At 41.0% G+C, this 21,017-nt stretch overlaps 1 protein-coding gene across 2 annotated transcripts in view; it reads right to left on the bottom strand.

Moving 5' to 3' along the window:
* The window catches only part of GLCE (glucuronic acid epimerase), a 146,710-nt gene extending 142,913 nt beyond the window's left edge, over positions 1-3,797 (bottom strand). Inside the window, exon 1 of one of the 2 annotated variants that reach the window (XM_043984621.1) lies at positions 3,514-3,797. The gene's annotated coding sequence lies outside the window, so the exon portion shown is untranslated. Of the gene's footprint in view, positions 1-2,752; positions 2,986-3,513 lie in introns of those variants that run through there. The other variant, XM_043984620.1, reaches the window with a different exon arrangement.
* Positions 3,798-21,017: the final 17,220 nt, after the last annotated feature.

Raw genomic sequence — 21,017 nt, 5'->3', positions numbered from 1 at the left:
ATATCTTATTTATAGATTAAAAAACTGTTAGATTCATATATTGTTTAACTGAACAAATTTTATTCATGTAAACTTTGCTTTATTAAGATAATAGAGATGCAAGTCCTAATTTTCTCTTGGAAGAGTGTCATTTCAAGCCCAAATATTGTTAATTAACAATTTAAAATATCCAAGAAAATAAGGAAGGCCTAAGATTTATCTAAGTAATCAAATGCACATGTATATATTTAAAAGATTAATTCTCTAACAGGGAAACTGAAATTTCCCCCCTTAAGAAAACTTTTTAAACACAATTTTTCCTCGAAGTGGGAGTAACAGGGTTTAACTAAGACTTTAAAATATTGCTCATCTCATTAGTTTTACAACTAAAAAGTTTATTTCAAAATCTTGATTGGGCATTCATTGAATTAGCCATTAAAATTTTTCTCCTTAAATGTGAAATATACATTCAGTACAATAAATTTTCAGGTTAAATTCAGATCCTAAACGTACAGCTTTCTGTTTGTTTATGGCTTTAAAACAACACTTTTTGTTGCTACAGAAAACATACCAATCCCCAAAACAATGCAAAATGGATTGGAAATCATTCATACTATTTATAGGATACCTTAAAGCAGCAGTTCTCAGTCTTAGACAATTCACAAGACCATTTCTGGGGTACCTGAGATCAAAACTCTTTTTCTGATAACATTGAAATGTTTTAATTTTTAACATGGTAAATATTGATAGACATGTTCCACAAAAGCAAAAGTTCTTTGAAGTTCTCAATAATTTATAAGAGTGTTAAGAGGCCCTCAGACCCAAAACTTAAATTCCTGCCTTAATGGATTTCTATTATTCCAACAATGGGACTAAACAAAAATCAACACCATGTGGAAAGACAGTACACTAAGTTCCAAATTACTCTCAAATGTTGGGGGAATAAGTTGTTCTCATTAACTGAAGTATCACACATATAACACTATGATGACCATTTTTCAAAGAATTAAAACTTTGCTTCTTAAAAAAAAACAAAACCCAGCCCCCATAAATTCCACTCAACATAGTCCAACCTTTCTTTGATGAGTTTAATGGCTTTCAAGCATCTTACAAGCATTAATTAATTATGCAGTACTGTAGATACAGAAGAGCTAAATCTGTTTACTTTATAATAACCTGAAAGCTGCATGAGTTACTTTGTTGAGCAACTCTATTACTTGAGTTTATTTACCGGACATTCCTCCTGCTTTCATAAAAGCAGATTTTATTTTTAAAAATTCTAGTAAGGCTCTCTCATTGTTTGGATTAGGAATAAGCAGTAATTTGACTTCATATTCAGTTATCCCAGCATTTGCAGAAATGGCCTATAACTATTTCATAGTTATAAAAAAATTCAGATATTGCTGGGTTATAACAATGGAAAACTGAATATAAGGCTCAAAGGTATTAAATATTAGTTATAAAAACTATTCAGACATTGCTGGGTTATAACAAGGAAAAGCTGAATATAAGGCTTAAAAGTAATGAATATTACTGCAAGCTTTTTGCTGTTGACCACTTTTAAAAACATTTCCCACATTTCTTTCATCTTACCAAGTAATTTCCAAGGACTAGAATCAGCTGGGATGTCGTTTCAAGTTTTCCTAAAATCCAGAGCTACAGAATTGTGACACTTACGACTGCCACGAAGGGGAAAAAAAAATGCTAAAGCAGGTAAGACTTGGCAGGTCTCACATCAGCTTTGCCCCAATTAGAGGCGGGGTATGCTTTATTTATTCTCTGTTGTGCCATACTTCACCCTGGGGCTTATTTTTCCTCCTGTGCAATTTCTTCTTTAAACCGAGCCAAATAAACAAAAACAAAAGAAAAGAAAACATCAAGGAATCGTTTTATTTAGTTCCACATTAAGTCAGAATAGCCACCACAAAGAACACTTTGCAAATTTCCCGAGAGTGCCTTCCATTTAAATTAGTCAAGAAAAACCTCGAAAGAAAATCTCCCTGTTTAAGTGATGGCTTTCTAGTCATCCTTAAAGTTCCCCAAACACGCTTTCCCTCTTTTTTCCCTTTCTTTATTTTTTTTGATCGCCGGCTCTAAATCTTTTAAAATCTCTTAACCTGCGGGATGCAACAGCATCATCCAGCAGAACAGGACTTTTCCTCTCTAACCCCTCCTCCAGACATTTATTTTAAAGGCTAGCCCGGGTGCGCGTCCGTCCCTGCAGAGCGCTCGCTAGCTTGGCCCCGGACGCTGCGCCCCACGCCTCAACCACCTGGCCTCGGGAGCCCGCTGGAGGCTCAGCTCCAACCCCTCGAGGGTGCACCCCTGCAAAGTGCTGCTGCTCCCGGGGTCTCTCACAGGGATCCCCGCCGGCCCGGGGGTGGCAGAGGAAAGAACACCTCGACAACCGGACCCCCGAGTCCCCCTTACCTGGGGCGGGGGTGGCCCCCGTCCGGGACGAGGAACGGGATGCCCCTAAGTCCCGGAGCTCCGCACGACCCTCCGACCTCCTTCCCCGGGAGCCAGCCCCGAGCAGCCCAGGCACCCTCCGCACCCGCCTCCCCCACAGCCCAGGCGGGAACCCCCGGAGCCTTCAGCCCGAGCTGAGACCCATTAAACCGCCCCCGGAGCCCGGAGCCTGGAGCCCGCGCTGCTGCACGCCCCCGGGTGCCCGGGCAGGCTCGAGGGCTGTCAGCGACAGAGCGGTCCTTCACCCCGGCAGCTCCCTTTCTCCGCCCGCCCCCGGCCCCGGCTTCCCCCGCTCCTCCTATACCTGAGACTCTTCAGAGAGCGAGCGAGAACAGCGAGGAGCCCCGGCGAGGAGGAGGGGGCGGCCCAGGCCTGCGGCTGCCGCAGCTCGCTCCGGCTTCTCCGGGAGGAAGCGCCCGGCTGAGCAAAAATTCCCCCGTTCCGCCTGCAGCCTAGAGACCGAGCCCTACCACCCAGCAGTCGCCACCACCGCGGCCGCCGCTCTTCCCGCGAGATCCCGGCCTGGGGAAGGGGCAGAGACGGCGGGAGTAGGCGGGGAAATTGGAACGACAGGCTTGTTCACCAACCGGGGGCGAGGCGAGGGGAGGTGGGACTCGGAACCTCCTCCCGCCAATTGGAAAAGAGGAGAGGCGGTGCCAGCGCCTTCCAATAGGGTTTCGCGAGAAGGTGAAATGGAAGGGGGTGGGGATAGGTGGTTGACAATACGAGGCGGGAGAGAGGTACCCCATTGTAGCTGGGTAAACCCGTCAGGTAGTTGAACTTGGGTTTGGAGCTTCTCGGCCGCCGTAGACACACCTGAGGCTCCTGGTATGCTGCGTCCTAGGGTAGCCTGACAGCTGCCTTCTCTGCGTCTTAAAATGAGATATTGCTCTCCCCCCCAGCCCTCCACCCCCCCGTCTTCCCTCTACAAAGCGCTACCCCGGACACCCCATCCCCGACCCCCGCCCCATCCCGGAGCCAATAAGCGGGGCCATTGTTCTTTCCCGCCCGGCCTACGACCCGCTCTTTGTCTATCCGCCTTCCCCTTCTAAGACTCCTCCTCACCTGCCGGGCTTCTGCTCCTCCCTGGCCCCAACCCGGGTGCCTGCATAGCCCTGCCCGGGCGCCTCCCAGGGGAGCCCGGCCCCGGGTTGGCTCTCGGATGACTCTCCGTGTTCTCCTCACTCTACGTTCTTGGTCCTTTGGGGCTCTTCGTTACGAGACCGTGACCACCCCTGTCAGTCCCCTCTGCTTCTTCTTGCACCCTGAGCTTCCTTGAGATGAGATTGCAGCATCAGGGAATGTCAGAGCTGAAAAGGACCATGACTTGACAGAGGAGGAAACGGATGCCTGGTTTTTTCTAACCCTACATTTTCATCTTCCCCAGGAGTTCTTAACCCTTTTGCGTGTGTGTGTGTGTGTGTGTGTGTGTGTGTGTGTGTGTGTGTGAAGGATCCCTTTGGTAATCTGGTGAAGCCTATGAACTCCTTAGAACAATTATTTTAAATGAATGAAATAAAATACACAGGATTGTAAAGGAAACCGATCGTATTGAATAAAATTATCAATAGGCAGTTGATTGAGTGCTGAACATCGAGGCAGGAAGATATGAGTTCAAATACAGTCTCTGCCACTTATGAACCTAGGCAAGTAACTTCACCTCTGTTTACATCAGTTTCCTTATCTGCAAAAATGAGGATAATAAGAGCACTTCCTTCCAAGGGTTGTTGTGAGGATCATTGTAAAGCACTTAACACAGCGCCTGGGATTTAGTGAGTGCTGTATAAATGTTAGCTATCATCACCACCACCACCGCCACCACCAGCTGGTGTGTTAGACTTGGAGTCAGGAAGCCCTGAGCTCGAATCCTGCCACAGACATTCACCAGAGCTATGTGACTTTGGAAAAGCGACTTAATGGCTCTTGGCCTCAGTTTCCTCAGCTGAAAATGGGATTACCTATTTCACTGGGTTGTTGTGAGAATCAAATGAGACGTATTTTGCAAACTTTAAAGTGCTATATATGCTAGCTATTATTATAAAAACAAGTTCACAGACCCCGGAGTTAGGAAACGCTGATCTTCTCTTAATCAGTAGACAATGAAATGCCTACTATGCGCTCGGCACTATGCTAGGCACTGGGGATACAAGAACCAAAATTCAGCTCTTTCCCTCAAGGAGCTTCTAACCTAATGGGGGAGACAAGATGCAAATATATACAAAGCAAGCTATGGACAGGATAAATAGGAAATAAATAACAGAGGGAAGGCACAAGAATGAAGATGGGTTGAGGAAGGCTTTTAGTAAAAGATAGGATTTTAATTGGGACTTAAAGGAAGCCACAGATGTCCATAAGGGAGAGGGGGAGGGAAAACATTCCAAAACGGGGTGGGGGGGGAGCATTGATTCCCTATTTCCTCCAGGATCAAATACCCAATGCTCTCTTTGGTATTCAAAGCCCTTCCTAACCAAGCCGCACCCCACCCCACCCCCCAACCTTTCTAGTCTACTTATTCTCCTACAGGCTTTCTTCCCTCCAATGACTTTGGCCTCTTGGCTGTTCCACAAACAAAACACTCCATCTCTTAGCTCTGGCTCCTGGCATTTTCTTTGGCTGTCCCCCATGCTTGGAAAGCTCTCTTTTTTCCTTTCTACCAGTATCCATGGCTTCTTTACGTCCCAGCTGATGGGAAGTTGTCAGGTGGCTACCAGCTCCACAGAACAAAGGGAAATACACACATTTACCCAGCCTTAGAGAAGGTGACAAAAGGAACCTATCAGGAGAGGCTGCTCCGCTACTTTATTTGAGTTATTGAGTAATAGGGACAGGATGTAAGGTGATGGGAGTGGGGGAGGAAACTATCTTAACTTTGAGAAAACCTTTGTTGTTGGTGTTGCCCAAATCAAAACTGTTCCCAAGATTAGGTCTGTCCTGAGTAAAGGCATTTTCCAGTAGTTAATTTTATCAGAACGTCTGAATGTCTAGGTAGGACTGGAGGTGTAAGATAACAGAGGCCTCAGTTTGAGATAGAATCAGAATAATATACAGACCAAGAGTTTGTCTTTATTTAAACAACCCTGCAAGCTCCAAGTCTTTGACCTGTAAGGTTAGTTTAAATGTCGGAAGAGGAAGAAAAGATAGTTCCCCTAAATTCACAGCACACAAGTTTTGTCCACTTCTCATGAACTAGGACTTAAATTCAATTGTTTCTATACTGTTGGAATATAAGTACTTTCAGCACAATTTTGGTGCCCTCAGGCAAATTTTATTCAGTCTACCCTACTTACTACAACTCTCTCTCAATTGAATAGATCTTTGATAACTGCAATGGAAAAATCTTAGAATTGGAAGGCAGAGGCTGTGTATTCTAATTCTGACTCTAAAACTTATGGAACACTCTTAGGCAATTCATTGTGCCTTTCTGGACCTCATCAACAAAATAAAAGGATTAGACTAGATGATATCTCAAGACCCTCTCCACTCCCAATAACAAGCTACAGCATCCATCCTAGCAAAACCCATCAGCTAGTTGAAGGGGCTTGGAACTACACAATGTAAGAACTGAATGACAGAACTGTTAAAATTTCGAGAAGACTACAGGGTACATGATACTTGAAAAACATTTTTTTGAAGGATTGTCAGGTGGAAGGGGAATTCCACTTGTTCTACTGGGCCCCAGAAGGCAAAACTGGAAGCTGGGCAATAGCTACAGATTGCAGAGAAGTCAATTTAGGCCCTTGAAATTAGTTACTCAAAAGTGAAAAACAGCTTTCAAGCCTCATGTGAGATCTTCAAACAAACCACTGGTGGAGAATGTTGTAATGGTGCCTTTGCAGATATCTGTTCAATATACAGCTATCCTTCCACACTGAGGGAGTTAGGGCCACAGAGCCCCGTCCATCTGGAAAAACTGCCTAAAATCTGCAGTGGAAGAAGGAGAACTATCCAAAACTTGCCAATAAAATGAGGCTAAAAATATGACCAGAATTTACATATACAAATGCCCTTCGAAGCATTCATCTTAAGAAGCTATGATTTCTGAAAACATTTTTAGAACTCCTTTGGGCTTCACAGGTGGTTTATGAACCATAAAAGAAATTTTACCCCTTGGACTTTTTAGGTACACATTTTCTATTTGTTTGGGGTGTGTGTGTGTGTGTGTGTGTGTGTGTGTGTGTGTTTAGCTAAACTGATATTCCCCAATTTGGTTGCCTACCTTACTCATCAAATTTGGTAATTCAACTTTGGCTATTTCCAAAAAGTCATACCTAGACTCAAAACACAGAAATTTACTCAAATGGAAGATATTCAAAGGGTATAAGGACAGCTAGATGGTGAAATAGGTAGAGAAGCAGGAATGAGTCAGGAAGATTTATCTTCCTGAGTTCAAATCTGTACTCAGATACTTATTAGTTGTGCAACTCTGGGCAAGTGACTTAACTCTGCCTCAGTTCCTTATCTATAAAATGAGTCAGAGAAGGAAATGGCAAACCACTCCAGTATCTTTGCCAAAAAACCCCAAATCGGGCCACAAGGAATCAGACTTGACCAAAACAACTGAACAACAACAATAACAAAAGATATTCAAAATAATGTACCAAAAATTCTGAAGGAAATCTCCTAAATCATTGACTGTGAGAATGTTAAAACTGGAAGAGACCTTTAATACTAAAAATGTTTTAGTTAATACAAGCTTCATTGAAATAATGTTACACAGGGAGTTGGACTTGAATAAGAAGGCATTAATAGGCACAAATGGGACACAGAAGATGAGTTCATTCCAGATATGGAAGATGCACAAAGAAACATTGGCAGGAAATAGGTAAATGAGAAGAGAGTACAACACAGTAGTCCAGTTTGACTGGAAGGTAGTGTATATAAAAGAAAGTAGAGGGGCAGCTAGGTGGCGCAGTAGATAAAGCACCGGCCCTGGATTCAGGAGGACCTGAGTTCAAATGTGACCTTAGACACTCGACACTTACTAGCTGTGTGACCCTGGGCAAGTCACTTAACCCTTATTGCCCTTGCAAAAGAAAGAAAGAGAGAGAGAGAAAGAAAGAAAGAAAAAGAAAGAAAGAAAGAAAAGAAAGGAAGGAAAGAAAGAAAGGAAGGAAAGAATGGAAGGAAAGAAAGGAAGGAAAGAAAGGAAGGAAAGAAAGGAAGGAAAGAAAGGAAGGAAGGAAAGGAAGGAAAGAAAGGAAGGAAGGAAAGGAAGGAAAGAAAGGAAGGAAAGAAAGGAAGAAAGGAAGAAGGAAAGAAGGAAGAAGGAAGGAAGGAAGGAAGGAAGGAAGGAAGGAAGGAAGGAAGGAAGGAAGGAAGGAAGGAAGGAAAGAAAGAAAGAAAGAAAGAAAGAAAGAAAGAAAGAAAGAAAGAAAGAAAGAAAGAAAGAAAGAAAGAAAGAAAGAAAGAAAGAAAGAAAGCCATGAAGCAAAGGTAGAAAGATAGGTTGGAGCCAGACTGGGTAAAGTCTCAAATGTCAGGTTAAGGAACTTATATTAGGGGCAGCTAGGTGGCGCAGTGGATAGATCACCAGCCCTGGAGTCAGGAGGACCTGAGTTCAAATGCGGCCTCAGACACTTAACACTTACTAGCTGTATGACCGTGGGCAATTCACTTAACCCCAATTGCCTCACTAAAAAAAAAAAAAAGGAGCTTGTATTATTCAAACAGTACAAAGGCACTGATTCTGAGCAGGGGATTCATGTGATCAGACCTAAACATTATGAAGATTATTTTGGAAGCTATGTGAGATTGAAGAGGGCAGAAACTGGAGTCAGGGAAACTAATCATAAGCCTATTATAGTAGTTTGGGCAAGAGGTAAGGAGGATTCTGAGCTGGGGGAGTGTCCATGAGACTGTAAATTAGGGATAAAGGGAAAAATATTGTGAAAGAAGAATAATTCAAGCTTGGAAACTGATTGTTTAGGGAAATTCAATTTAAGTCAACAATATTGTTTTCTAGCACCTACCATGTACAAAATCTTTGGCTTGAAATTAGATATACAAAGATAAATAATGAAAAATAATATGTGCCCTCAAGAAATTTCTATTATCCTGGGAGATACAATATGTATAAAGATAAGACAAGATAACAAGGGGTCATGTAACCAGATGAAAGGGAAGGAAGGGAATAATAAAGGAAAACACTGATGTTTTGAGACTACGCAATAGGAAGTACAGTAATGCTATTTTTTTTATGAGATATTTTATTTTTTCCGTTACATGTAAAGATAGTTCTCAACTTTTGTTTATACATGCTTTACAATTTCAGATTTTTCTCCCTCCCTCCCCTCCCTCCCCCCTCCCCTAGACAGCAGGTAATCTGATATAGGTTATATCTATATATCTCTATACATATACATATAGATATATATATACACACACATATATATACACATAATAACATCAATCCTATTTCTGCATTAATCCTGTTACAAGAGAAAGAATCAGAGCAGTGATGCAAAACCTCAAAATAGAAAAAAAAAAACAACAGCACCCAAAACAAAAGAAATAATATGGTTCAATCAGCATCTATACTCCACAGTTCTTTCTTTCTTTTTTTTTCTTGGATTTGGAGATCCTCTTCTATCATGAGTTCCCTGGAACTTTTCTGTACCATTGCATTGGTGAGAAGAATATAGTCCATCACAGTAGGTCAACACTCAATGTTGATGATACTGTGTACAGTGTTCTTCTGGTTCTGCTCATCTCACTCATCATCAGCTCACGTAAGACCCTCCAGGTTTCTCTGAACTCTTCCTGCTCATCATTTCTTACAGCACAATAGTATTCCATTGTATTCATATACCACAATTTGTCCAGCCATTCCCCAATTGATGGGCACCCCCTCAACTTCCAATTCCTTGCTACCACATAAAGAGCAGCTATAAATATTTTTGTACATGTGGGTCCCTTTCCCCCTTCCATGATTTCTTTGGGCAAAAGACCTAAAAGTGGGATTGCTGGGTCAAAGGGTATGTACAGCTTTATCGCCCTTTGGGCATAATTCCAAATTGCCCTCCAGAATGGTTGGATCAGCTCACAGCTCCACCAATAATGCATTAGTGTTCCAATTTTCCCACAGCCTCTCCAACATTTATTATCTTCCTTTTTTGTCATTTTAGCCAATCTGATAGGTGTCAGGTGGTACCTCAGAGTTGTTTTAATTTGCATCTCTCTAATCATTAGAGATTTAGAGCATTTTTTCATATGGGAATAGATAGCTTTGGTTTCTTCATCAGAAAACTGCCTGTTCATATCCTTTGACCATTTCTCAATTGGGGAATGACTTGGATTCTTATAAATTTGATTTAATTCCCCATATATTTTAGAGATGAGGCCTTTATCAGAAGCACTGGCCTCAAAAATTGTTTCCCAGCTTTCTGCCTCCCTTCCAATTTTGGATGCATTGCTTCTGTTTGTACAAAAATTTTTTAATTTAATATAATCAAAATCATCCACTTTGCATTTTATAATATACTCTATCTCATGTTTGGTCAAAAACTGTTCTCCTTTCCAAAGATCTGATAGGTACACTATTCCTTTCTCTCCTAATTTACCTATGGTATCACCTCTTATGTCTAAATCATGTATCCATTTTGACCTTATTTTAGTATAAGGTGTAAGATGTTGGTCTAAGCCTAATTTCTGCCATACTATCTTCCAGTTTTCCCAGCAGTTTTTGTCAAATACGGAGTTCCTGTCCCAGAAGCTGGAGTCTTTGGGTTTATCAAACACTACATTACTAGTGTCATTTACTACTGCCTTTCCTGAGCCTAGCCTATTCCATTGATCTACCACTCTATTTTTTAGCCAGTACCAGATAGTTTTGATGACTGCCGCTTTATAGTAAAGCTCCAGGTTTGGTACCGCTAACCCACCTTCCTGTGAATTTTTTTTCATTATTTCCCTGGATATTCTTGATTTTTTGTTTTTCCAGATGAATTTTGTTATTATTTTTTCTAGCTGTATAAAATAATTTTTAGGTAGCCTGATTGGTATGGCACTGAATAAGTAAATTAATTTAGGCAGTATTGTCATTTTTACTATATTAGCTCTGCCTATCCATGAGCAATTGATATCTTTCCAATTATTTAGATCTGATTTGATTTGTGTGAAGAGTGTTTGGTAGTTGTGTTCATAGAGTTCCTGGGTTTGTCTTGGCAAGTAGACTCCCAAGTATTTTATATTACCTACCGTTACTTTAAATGGAATTTCTCTTTCTATCTCTTGCTGCTGGACTTTGTTGGTCATGTATAGAAATGCTGATGATTTATGTGGATTTATTTTATATCCTGCTACTTTGCTAAAGTTGTTAATTGTTTCAAGTAATTTTTGACTTGATTCTCGAGGATTCCTTAAGTATACCATCATATCATCTGCAAAGAGTGATAGTTTTGTTTCCTCCTTGCCTATTCTAATTCATTTAATTCCTTTCTCTTCTCTGATAGCTAAAGCTAACATTTCTAGGACAATATTAAATAATAGGGGTGATAATGGACATCCCTGTTTCACCCCTGATCTTATTGGGAAGGCCTCTAATTTATCTCCATTGCATATAATACTTGCTGATGGCTTTAGGTAGATACTGTTTATTATTCTAAGGAAAGCTCCCCCTATTCCTAAACTCTCTAGTGTTTTTATTAGGAATGGGTGCTGTACTTTGTCAAAAGCTTTCTCTGCATCTATTGAGATAATCATATGATTTTGGTTGGTTTTCTTATTGATGTGGTTGATTATGTTAATAGTTTTCCTAATGTTGAACCAGCCCTGCATTCCTGGTATAAATCCCACCTGGTCATAGTGTATTATCCTGGTGATCACTTGCTGTAATCTCCTTGCTAATATCTTATTTAAGATTTTAGCATCAATATTCATTAGGGAAATTGGTCTATAATTTTCTTTCTCTGTTTTTGCTTTGCCTGGTTTTGGTATCACCACCATATTTGTGTCATAAAACGAATTTGGTAGAACTCCTTCTTCACCTATTTTTCCAAATTTGTATAATATTGGAATTAATTGTTCTTTAAATGTTTGGTAAAATTCACCCGTAAACCCATCTGGCCCTGGGGATTTTTTCTTAGGGAGTTCATTAATAGCTTGTTCAATTTCTTTTTCTAATATGGGTTTATTTAAGGATTTTATTTCCTCTTCAGTTAACCTGGGCAGTTTGTATTTTTCTAAATATTCATCCATTTCATTTAGATTGTCAAATTTATTGGCATACAGTTGGGCAAAATATTTCCTAATTATTGCTTTAATTTCCACTTCATTGGTGGTAACATCACCCTTTTCATTTTTGATACTGGTAATTTGGTTTTCTTCTTTCTTTTTTTTAATCAAATTAACCAGTATTTTATCTATTTTATTGGTTTTTTCATAAAACCAGCTCTTAGTTTTATTGATTAATTCTATAGCTTTTTTGCTTTCAATCTTATTGATTTCTCCTTTAATTTTCAGGATCTCTAATTTAGTGTCTAATTGGGGATTTCTAATTTGTTCTTTTTCTAGCTTTTTAAGTTGCATGCCCAATTCATTAATCTCCTCTTTCTCTTTCTTATTCATGTAAGCATTTAGAGCTATAAATTTTCCCCTAAGCACTGCTTTGGCTGCATCCCATAGATTTTGGTATGTTGTCTCATTATTGTCATTCTCTTGGATAAAGTTATTGATTGTTTCTATGATTTCTTGTTTGGCCCATTCATTCTTTAGAATGAAATTATTTAGTTTCCAATTGATTTTCATTCTACTTTTCCCTGGCTCTTTCTTACATGTAATTTTTATTGCATCATGATCTGAGAAGGATGCATTTACTATTTCTGCCTTTCTACATTTGACTATTATGTTTTTGTGCCCTAATACATGGTCAATTTTTGAAAATGTGCCATGTACTGCTGAGAAAAAGGTATATTCCTTTCTATCCCCATTCAATTTTCTCCAGACATCTATCATGTCTAACTTTTCTAGTAATCTATTCACCTCTTTCACTTCTTTCTTATTTATTTTTTGGCTAGATTTATCTAATTCTGAGAGGGGGAGATTCAGATCCCCCACTAGTATATTATTACTATCTAATTCCTCTTGTAACTCATTTAACTTCTCCTCTAAGAACTTGGATGCTATACCACTTGGCGCATACATATTCAATATTGATATTACTTCATTATCTATAGTACCTTTAAGTAAGATGTAATTTCCTTCCTTATCTCTTTTAATGAGATCTATTTTTGCCTGCACTTTGTCTGAGATAAGGATTGCTACCCCTGCCTTTTTTACTTTAGCTGAGGCATAATATATTCTGCTCCAGCCTTTTACCTTTACTCTGTGTGTATCTCTCTGCTTCAAATGTGTTTCTTGTAAACAGCATATTGTAGGGTTCTGGTTTTTAATCCACTCTGCAATTCGCTTCCGTTTTATAGCAGAGTTCATCCCATTCACATTCACAGTTATTATTACTGACTGTCTATTCCCCTCCATTCTATTTACCCCCTTTGTACTTTTCCCCCCTTCTTTCACCCTATTCCTCCTCACCGACGTTTTACTTCTTACCCCTGCCTCCCCCAATCTGCCCTCCCTTTTTATCACCCCCCCCTCTCTTTTCTTTACCCTTTTCTCCCTTGCTTTTGTCCTCCCTTCTATCAGTCCCCCCCTTTCCCTTCCCCTTTTGTTTCCCTAAAGAATGAGTTAAGTTTCTTTATCCCAATGAACGTATATGTTATTCCCTCTTTGAGTCAAATCTATTGAGAATAGGGTTGAAACCATGTTCCCCCCTCCTTTCTTTCCCTCTATTATAATAGGTTTTTTTCCACCTCTTCATATGATATAATTCATCCCATTCCACCTCCCCTTTCCTCTCCTCCCCATAGACTCCCTTTTTATCCCCTTAATTCTTTTGTATCATCACATCAAAGACAATTTATATTTATACCCTCTATATAAAGTCCTTCTCTCTGCCCAAATACATTTACAGTTCTTAAGAGTTATGAGTATTATCTTCCTGTGTAGGGATATAAACAGTTTAACCTAATAGGGTAACTTTTTTTTTTCCCCTCTGTTTACCTTTTTAAACTTCTCTTGAGTCTTGTATGTTGAGATCAAATTTTCTATTCAGTTCTGGTCTTTTCACCAGGAAAGATTGAAAGTCCCCAATGTCATTAAATGTCCATCTTTTCCCCTGAAAGAAAATGCACATTTTTGCTGGGTAATAGATTCTCGGCTGCAATCCAATCTCCTTTGCCTTCCAGAATATCATATTCCAAGCCTTGCGGTCCTTTAATGTTGAAGCTGCCAGGTCCTGAGCAATCCTGACTGTGGCTCCATGATATTTAAATTGCTTCTTTCTGGCTGCTTGGAGTATTTTCTCCTTCACCTGATAATTCTGGAATTTGGCTACAATATTCCTTGGAGTTTTCCTTTTGGGGTCTCTTTCAGGAGGTGATCGGTGGATTCTTTCAATGATGATTTTATCCTCTGATTCTATGATATCAGGGCAGTTCTCCTTAATAATTTCCTGGAATATGGTATCTAGATTCTTTTTCTGGTCATGGCTTTCAGGCAGTCCAATGATTCTCAAATTGTCTCTCCTCAATCTGTTTTCCAGATCAGTTGTCTTTCCAATGAGGTATTTCACATTTTCTTCTATTTTTTCATTTTTTTTATTCTGCTTGACTGATTCTTGGTGTCTCATGGATTCCTTATCTTCCAACTGTCCCACTTTAATTTTTAAGGCATTGTTTTCTTCAGTGAGATTATGTACCTTTTTTTCCATTTGGCTAAGTGAATTTTTTAAGGCTTTGTTTTCTTCAGCTTCCTTTTCCAAGCTGCTGATTCTTTTTTCATAGTTTTTTTGTTTTGCTTTCATTTCTCTCCCCATTTTTTCTTCTACCTCTTGCAATTGATTTTTAAAATCCTTTTTGAGCTCTTCCAGGAAGGCTTTTTGTTCTTGCGACCAATTCACCTTCCCTTGTGAGGCTTCAGATGTAGACAATTTGAGGCTATTGTCCTCATCTGAGTTTGTGTTGGCTTCTTCCCTATTGATACAGAAGCTCTCAATGGAGAGGGCTCTTTTTTGCTTCTTACTCATTATTGCAGCTTATTTATTTATTCTTTAAGTTGAGGTCTGCTCTGGGGGCACCAGGGTCCCTGTTTTGGGCTTCTTGTGCAGGTGTATAGGTGCTGTGTGACCGGGCTTTTACTCTGAGGCCTTTATGGTGTGTGGAGATGCCCCGCCCTGCACTTCCTGTATGATTGTGCTTGGCCAGCCAGGCGCCAGACCCCAGCGTCTGATCCCGCCGTTCGTGGCCCTCTCGGCCGGTGCAGGTAAGTTTTTCCACTGTCCTTCTTGGCCACCAGATTTTTGAACCAGGTTCTGGGAGCCTCAGTTGTTCGGCTGTGGCCCGCAGCTCCTGCTGATTTGCCCCGACCCCCTCGGCGCTGGGTTGCTGCCCTGCGCTGGGCCTCCCTTTTGCCCGAGTCAGACCGACCTTTTCCTGAAGTCTTCTAAATTATCTCTGGTTGGAGGACTGTGTCTCTCTGTCTCTTTGCAGGTTCTGTAGTTTCAGAATCCGTCCAGAGGCTTGATTTAATGTTCGTTTTGAGGGAACAGAAGGAGAGCTCAGGCAGCTTGCTGCTTCCTCTCCGCCATCTTGGCTCCACCACAGTAATGCTATTAAAAGAATAAGTTGAGGTGGAGGGGCAGGTTTTTGAAGCAAAGTGATGAGTTCAGTTCAGTATGTAACTTGAGGTACCAGGTAAATCCAGATGAGAGTATATAGCAGTCTATTGGAAGTGTGAGAGCAAAAATTTTGTTAGATACAAAGATTTGGGAATCATGTGCATCAAGGAGATATTTGAAATTATGGAAGAATATAAGATTGCCAGGGAAGAGGGCATAAAACCAAGGGGGTAAAGACAAATCTTTGTGTGGAAATTTATTTTGATTTGGGGACCCTACCTTTAGGCTGAGATCAGAAAGCCTTAGGCCCTCAGGGTCTCTTCTGTGTGGGAGGTGCTGGTGCCCCTCCCCTTCCGTTTCAGCTGAGCCAAAAAACCCCATGGGCTGTACAATATGCCAAGTCAGACAGTTGGAGGGAAAAAGCCCCCAGCTCCCTCCGCCCTGAGTGGAGCTATCCGAGAGATCCTGGACTTGTCCAGGTCGGGCTCTGGCATAGCCTGTGCTGAGGCACATGAGGCTGGAGCGCACCCCCCCACACACACCAGCTGCAGCCCTGGCTGGAGGATTAGCTTGGTCTGTGGGGGCGCAGGAAGCCCCTAGATTTGAGTGGAGAGAAGAAAAGATACATATAGATCTGGGGGTTAGACTCAAGGAGGCTGCTGACGAGATTAGGGAGGACTGGGGGCTGCTGACCAGATTAGAAGGGTTGGAGAAGAGAGAAAAGAGACAGGGGCTACAAGGATGCAGGAGAAAGCTAAAGGACTAGGAGCAAGGAGGAAAGGCTGGCAGACAAGATTAGAGGGGCGGCAAAAGAGAGACCAAAGGGCAGATTGATGGAGCAGACAGACAGAAGGTCGGTGAGAGAGAAACACAGGGGTTCAGCGGTGGTAGTAATTAGAGGAAAGTTAGAAGGGGGGGGGCAGGATTTACAAAGTGAAAGTGACTAGGAGTTAGAATAAAGGACCTGAGTGCCCTAAGGCAAGAGGTGGCTAAGGCCCTTATTGTATTAAAGAAGGTCCAGGCGCAGCAGGTGGGAAAGAGATGCAGTGGAAAGAAACGCACCACAATGCAGTCAGGTTGTACATTTTATTTCCCTGTATTCTTAATTTTAAATAGTATCTCATAAATAAACTCTGCTTTGATTATTTAGTTAAGAGGCTTCTTAATATTTTGCTTATCAATTTGGGAGTGGAGCAGTGTGGTGGAACTTTATAAACGGCCCACATTAAATTAACAGCAGTCTGATAGCCAAACAGTCAAAAGTCCCCAGATTAGTCCTCCAGTCAGTTTAGGCCCCAAATTAGCCTGAATCATCAAAAAATATTTCTACATTTGAATGGCAACCACGAAGGGATTTACGGCCCAATTATCATTTTTCTAAACTTATAATTTTTCATATAATCATAATTGTTCATAAATCTGGTTATATAATTTTTCCAGGTTAGATTAGCTAATTATTATTAATTTTTTTTTTACATTTGGGGGACATTTAGGTTTAGGCATTGGAGGAAAGGATGGTAAAGTGAAGCAGGGCACAAACAGAAAAATCAGTAAACCAAGGAACAAATGAATAATGTCAAAGCACTTTGAAGAGCGTAAAAGCACAACTCAAATGTAAAGTAATCAAACTCTTGAATGATAGTCGTCAGGGCATACGCAATTGTAGAAGAAGGAGAAAGGCATTCCTACTAGGGCCAACAACAGAGAATTTGAATGCTCAAGTTGTGTCCAGGGCCAATGCATAAATCAGTCTAGCAAAAGGTTTGCACTAGGAAATAAGGGAAAATATGATTGGAGTCTAATTGCAGGGGGCCTAGAATGCCAAGGTGAATTTGTTCCCTATTTTGCAGGCAATGGAGAGGCATTAAAGGATTTTAAATGGGAAGTGACATAGACCAAATTGTCATATTCCCTTTAGTAATATACAATCAGTAGTTGATGAATGAATAAAGAACTGGGGTTTTGCCCACAATGGGTACTTAATGTTTCTTTGCAGAATGCTGAGGTGTTTGCTAATATGTTCTAAAAACAATACTATAATCTTAGCTCTGCCCTCACTTTTCATGGCAGGGTAGGGGCAGAACTAAAAATACGAGTTAGCAAAAATCCAATTTTGTAACTTATAACATCTTTTGAATTCAAGAACTAATCAGCCCATCATTAACTTAGGTTTTGCTGAATTTCAGAGAAAATATAAAAATCTGCGTCTAGGTCTCAGCTTGGTAATAAAGTACAGAACTTCCACATGTGACTTCTAAATACAACTGAGTCAAATAATTGCTTGACAGTGTGACATACCCTTATGTTGAAGTTGTTGTGAAAATTTGAAAACAACACTGTTAAAGGGTGCTGCCATCCATAGTAAAGGTTGACAGTTCTGCTATAAGGGATCACATTGTTTAGCCAATCCTCGTGCCATCTGCCTTTGTGTAATGCCGTTACATTTCCTGGCCCACCAGAAGATAGTTTAGTTCTCTCAGCCTTTCCATCTGGTCCACAGAGCTTCATTCCTCGCTGTCATTCTCTAAAAGCTCCCTAGGAGCTAGGGGTACCTGTGGGCTCTCTACAGAAGCCCCAGTCTTGAGACCTTGCCAGGGAAGCTTGAGCGTCTCTCAACTGCAACTGACTCACACTCGGTGCTAGTTGTTACAGCATGAGACTTTGGAGTGAGGCCCGTCACAGGGATGGTACTACACGAAGCCTCAATCTCACCATCTGTAGCTATTCTCTGCCAACCCAGAGCCCAACAGAATCAGCAAGCTCTGCATTCTGGTTTGCCCATCTGCTGCCTGTTCCGTGTGCTGACCAACCACATTCTGTGTGAGAGCTTTGAATACCCATCTCTTGATTCATTTTCCATCCTACAGTATGCTTTTCTAAAGGCAATGCTCTCAAGAGTCACCTCCCAAATCTGACTCGATAATTTTCATGGAAGAAGGTTTCACCTTGAAGGAGAATCCCACTCCCATTCCACCCCTATGAGATCCCAGAAAATTACATAGCTGAGTGGTTCAGGTTTTCAAAATTAATGCTAAACCAAACTAGATTATGAGTTTGAATCAGTTATTTTTACTCTACTCCTTGCTTACGGCTTTGTAAATAGGTGACACCAGAGAGGTTAGGTGAGCGGATATGGAAATATAAAGAATGTTAGAGCTAAAAAGAACCCTAGAGATTACCTTGCTCAATCCTCTCACTTTATAAAGGACGAAATTGAAGCCTGGAGAGGTAAAATATGTAGAATCAGTCAGTCAGACCACAAACATTTATTAAGCACTTATTATGGGTTAGGAACTGTGCTACCTGCAAAGAAAGACAAAAGACCGAGTCTTTAGATTCTAATGAAAGAGATCTCACACACACACACACACACACACACACACACACACACACACATCTATTTATAAGTTTAAAGGGTGGTGTATGCTGTATTTTGCCTAAGTAGGTTATGTGTCTAGATACAGCTCATAAGGAGGTATGAACAGATATCTCTAGAGGCTCTTCAATTCACCCTTTTCAAGGAAGACTTTGATTCCTACCAGGAGGAGAAGTAAGAGATCAAGGTCAGAAGCTGACTACTTTGTTCTCCTCAGAAAAAGGGTACCAGTCTAGACTTATATCCCTATCCCTTAATGGAGAAGGAATACCCAAAGCTATATATACAAGGCTTACTTCGTTTCAACAAAATGCCTTTTGCAAAGGACACATGTGGCAAATAAATCCATTTATCCAAGTCAATAGCTAATGGAAATCAGAAAAGACATATAGATGAGAATATATGCCAGATAAAACACAGAATGAATGAACTCTCCCACTGAGAATGAGAGACATCAGTTCAGCCGAGAGAAAGAATCCCAGTTCTCATTTCTCCCAAAGGGGAAATTCCTCGACTTTAATGCAGTAAGAGATAGGAATGTGATGGAGGCACCAGCTCCTCTACACGCTAGCTTCTCCTGAAAAGTCTTTCTTTCCCTTTAGGAACCTGAAAAGAATCTGAAAGTCAGAAGACCAGGATCTCTTCTCCCAACCTGTCACCAATTCTGTCCCTCTCTCAAGAATGGAACATTAACTTCTGCCAATGAGGAAAGGTTAATATATGATGTAAATGGAAGGCAATCTCAGAAGGAAAACACTAGTGAGAGATGGGGTAGGGGGGAGTGAGGGGAAGGAAGGTGGAAAAGGAAGAAAAGCCTCCTTCAGAAGGTAGGATTTGAGCTATCCTGAAGTAATCTGGGGAAACCCAGAGGCAGAAGTGAGGAAATAGAGGATTTCAGACATGGATGATAGTCATGGGAAAGGCACAGAGTAGAGACGTAGCAAGGGCTGTCTGCCAATATGTGGCATAGGAGTGTCACTGTGTTGCTCAAAAGGAGACAGTAAATATCTCTAGTCTCTTCTCCTCCAATCTTCTCCAACGGAAGCTTTAATTCCTGCCAGGAGGGTAAGCAGGAGGTCGGGACCAGTAGCTTGGCCACTCTGCTCTTAGAGAGAGAAGGTACTGGGATAGACTTATATCTCTGCTCCCTTAAATATTCCTAGTCTAAAGGAAGTGCTTTTCAGGTTCAAGCCAACTTTTGATTGCTGTTTCGTTACTGGAGGAAACAATGCCCCAAGCTTCATATTCAAGGCTTGACTGCCTTCCCACCAGTTCCACAATAAACACATATAGCAATTAGCAAAGAATCTCATTTATCCAAGTCAATAAAAAACAGAAATAAAATAAAGTATTCATAGGAGAATATATACCGGACAATACAGAGTAAAGGAACTCTCCCTTTGGGAATGACATAACTCAGCTCAATCAAGAGAGATTGCTAGATTTTACTCAAGGGACAGTTTTCCAAAGTCTCTAGTAGAGCAAGTTGGGGTTAGCAGCATTATGATAATTGCCAACTCCTTGCTCATCAGTTTCCTATAGTCTTGTTTTCCTTTGAGCAACCTGAAGTAGAGCTGGCATCATCCGTCTCCTCTCTCAAAGCTAGAAGCTAGAAGCCAGAAGCTCTCAAAGCAGCTTCAGAGCCCATAAAGTCAAAGAGGATTGGAAGATTTTAGGAACTTGAAGTTAGCAAACTTCCCTTCTTTTCTTCTCTCACCAACTCTGTCCTGTCCTTCATGCAGGCAGAGGGCATTGATCTCCATCAATAAGGAAAGAGTCCTATACCAATAAGCTTTGAAACTCAGGTTACAGAGGGATGGCATGTCATATGGGTGTATAAAAAAGACTGGAAAGAAAGGAAGGGGATAGGTTGTAAGGGGCTTTAAAAGCCAGAGATTTTATATTTGATCCTGGAGGTAATAGGGAACTATTGAACTTAACAGAAATGCCTAATTCACAAGGTGATTGTGAAATTTGTTAATATGTAAAACCGTCTGCAAATCTTAAAGCTCAATCTTCTGAAGGAATTAATTGGTTCATCCTCTAAAACTATGTTCTTCCTAGTCAATCAGGAAGCCTCCTGATGGATGACATGACTTTCCCAGGAAGAATGGGTAGATGTGAATAATATGCTCCATTGGCTTGAAGCGGGCACTGTGGACATAGAGCTTGGTCAGACATCAAAGATGCCAAGGTCATCCACTGCATCCCAGGCCATCACCAGTCATCTTGACTTTTGTCTTGCCACTGAACTTTAATGACTCTGGAAGAGAGAGTGAACTTGACAACTGTGTAACTCTGCTTCACTTAAATCCAGTTCACCCATGAGTCAAGACATCACTCCATGACATCATTGGTCCTCTTCTAAAATAAAGGACAAACAACAACAACTGAGCTAGTTTCCTTTCTCCACCAAGGAAAAATAAAGGAAATACCAAACAAGTCTACTCACAGGATCATAGGTTTGGGTTTTTTGTTTTTGTTTTTGTTTTGTGAGGCAATTGAGGTTAAGTGACTTGC

The sequence above is a fragment of the Dromiciops gliroides genome, chromosome 2, assembly GCF_019393635.1.
Source record: "Dromiciops gliroides isolate mDroGli1 chromosome 2, mDroGli1.pri, whole genome shotgun sequence".
NCBI lineage: Eukaryota > Metazoa > Chordata > Mammalia > Microbiotheria > Microbiotheriidae > Dromiciops > Dromiciops gliroides.
This window is presented reverse-complemented; position numbering and strand designations above follow the sequence as displayed.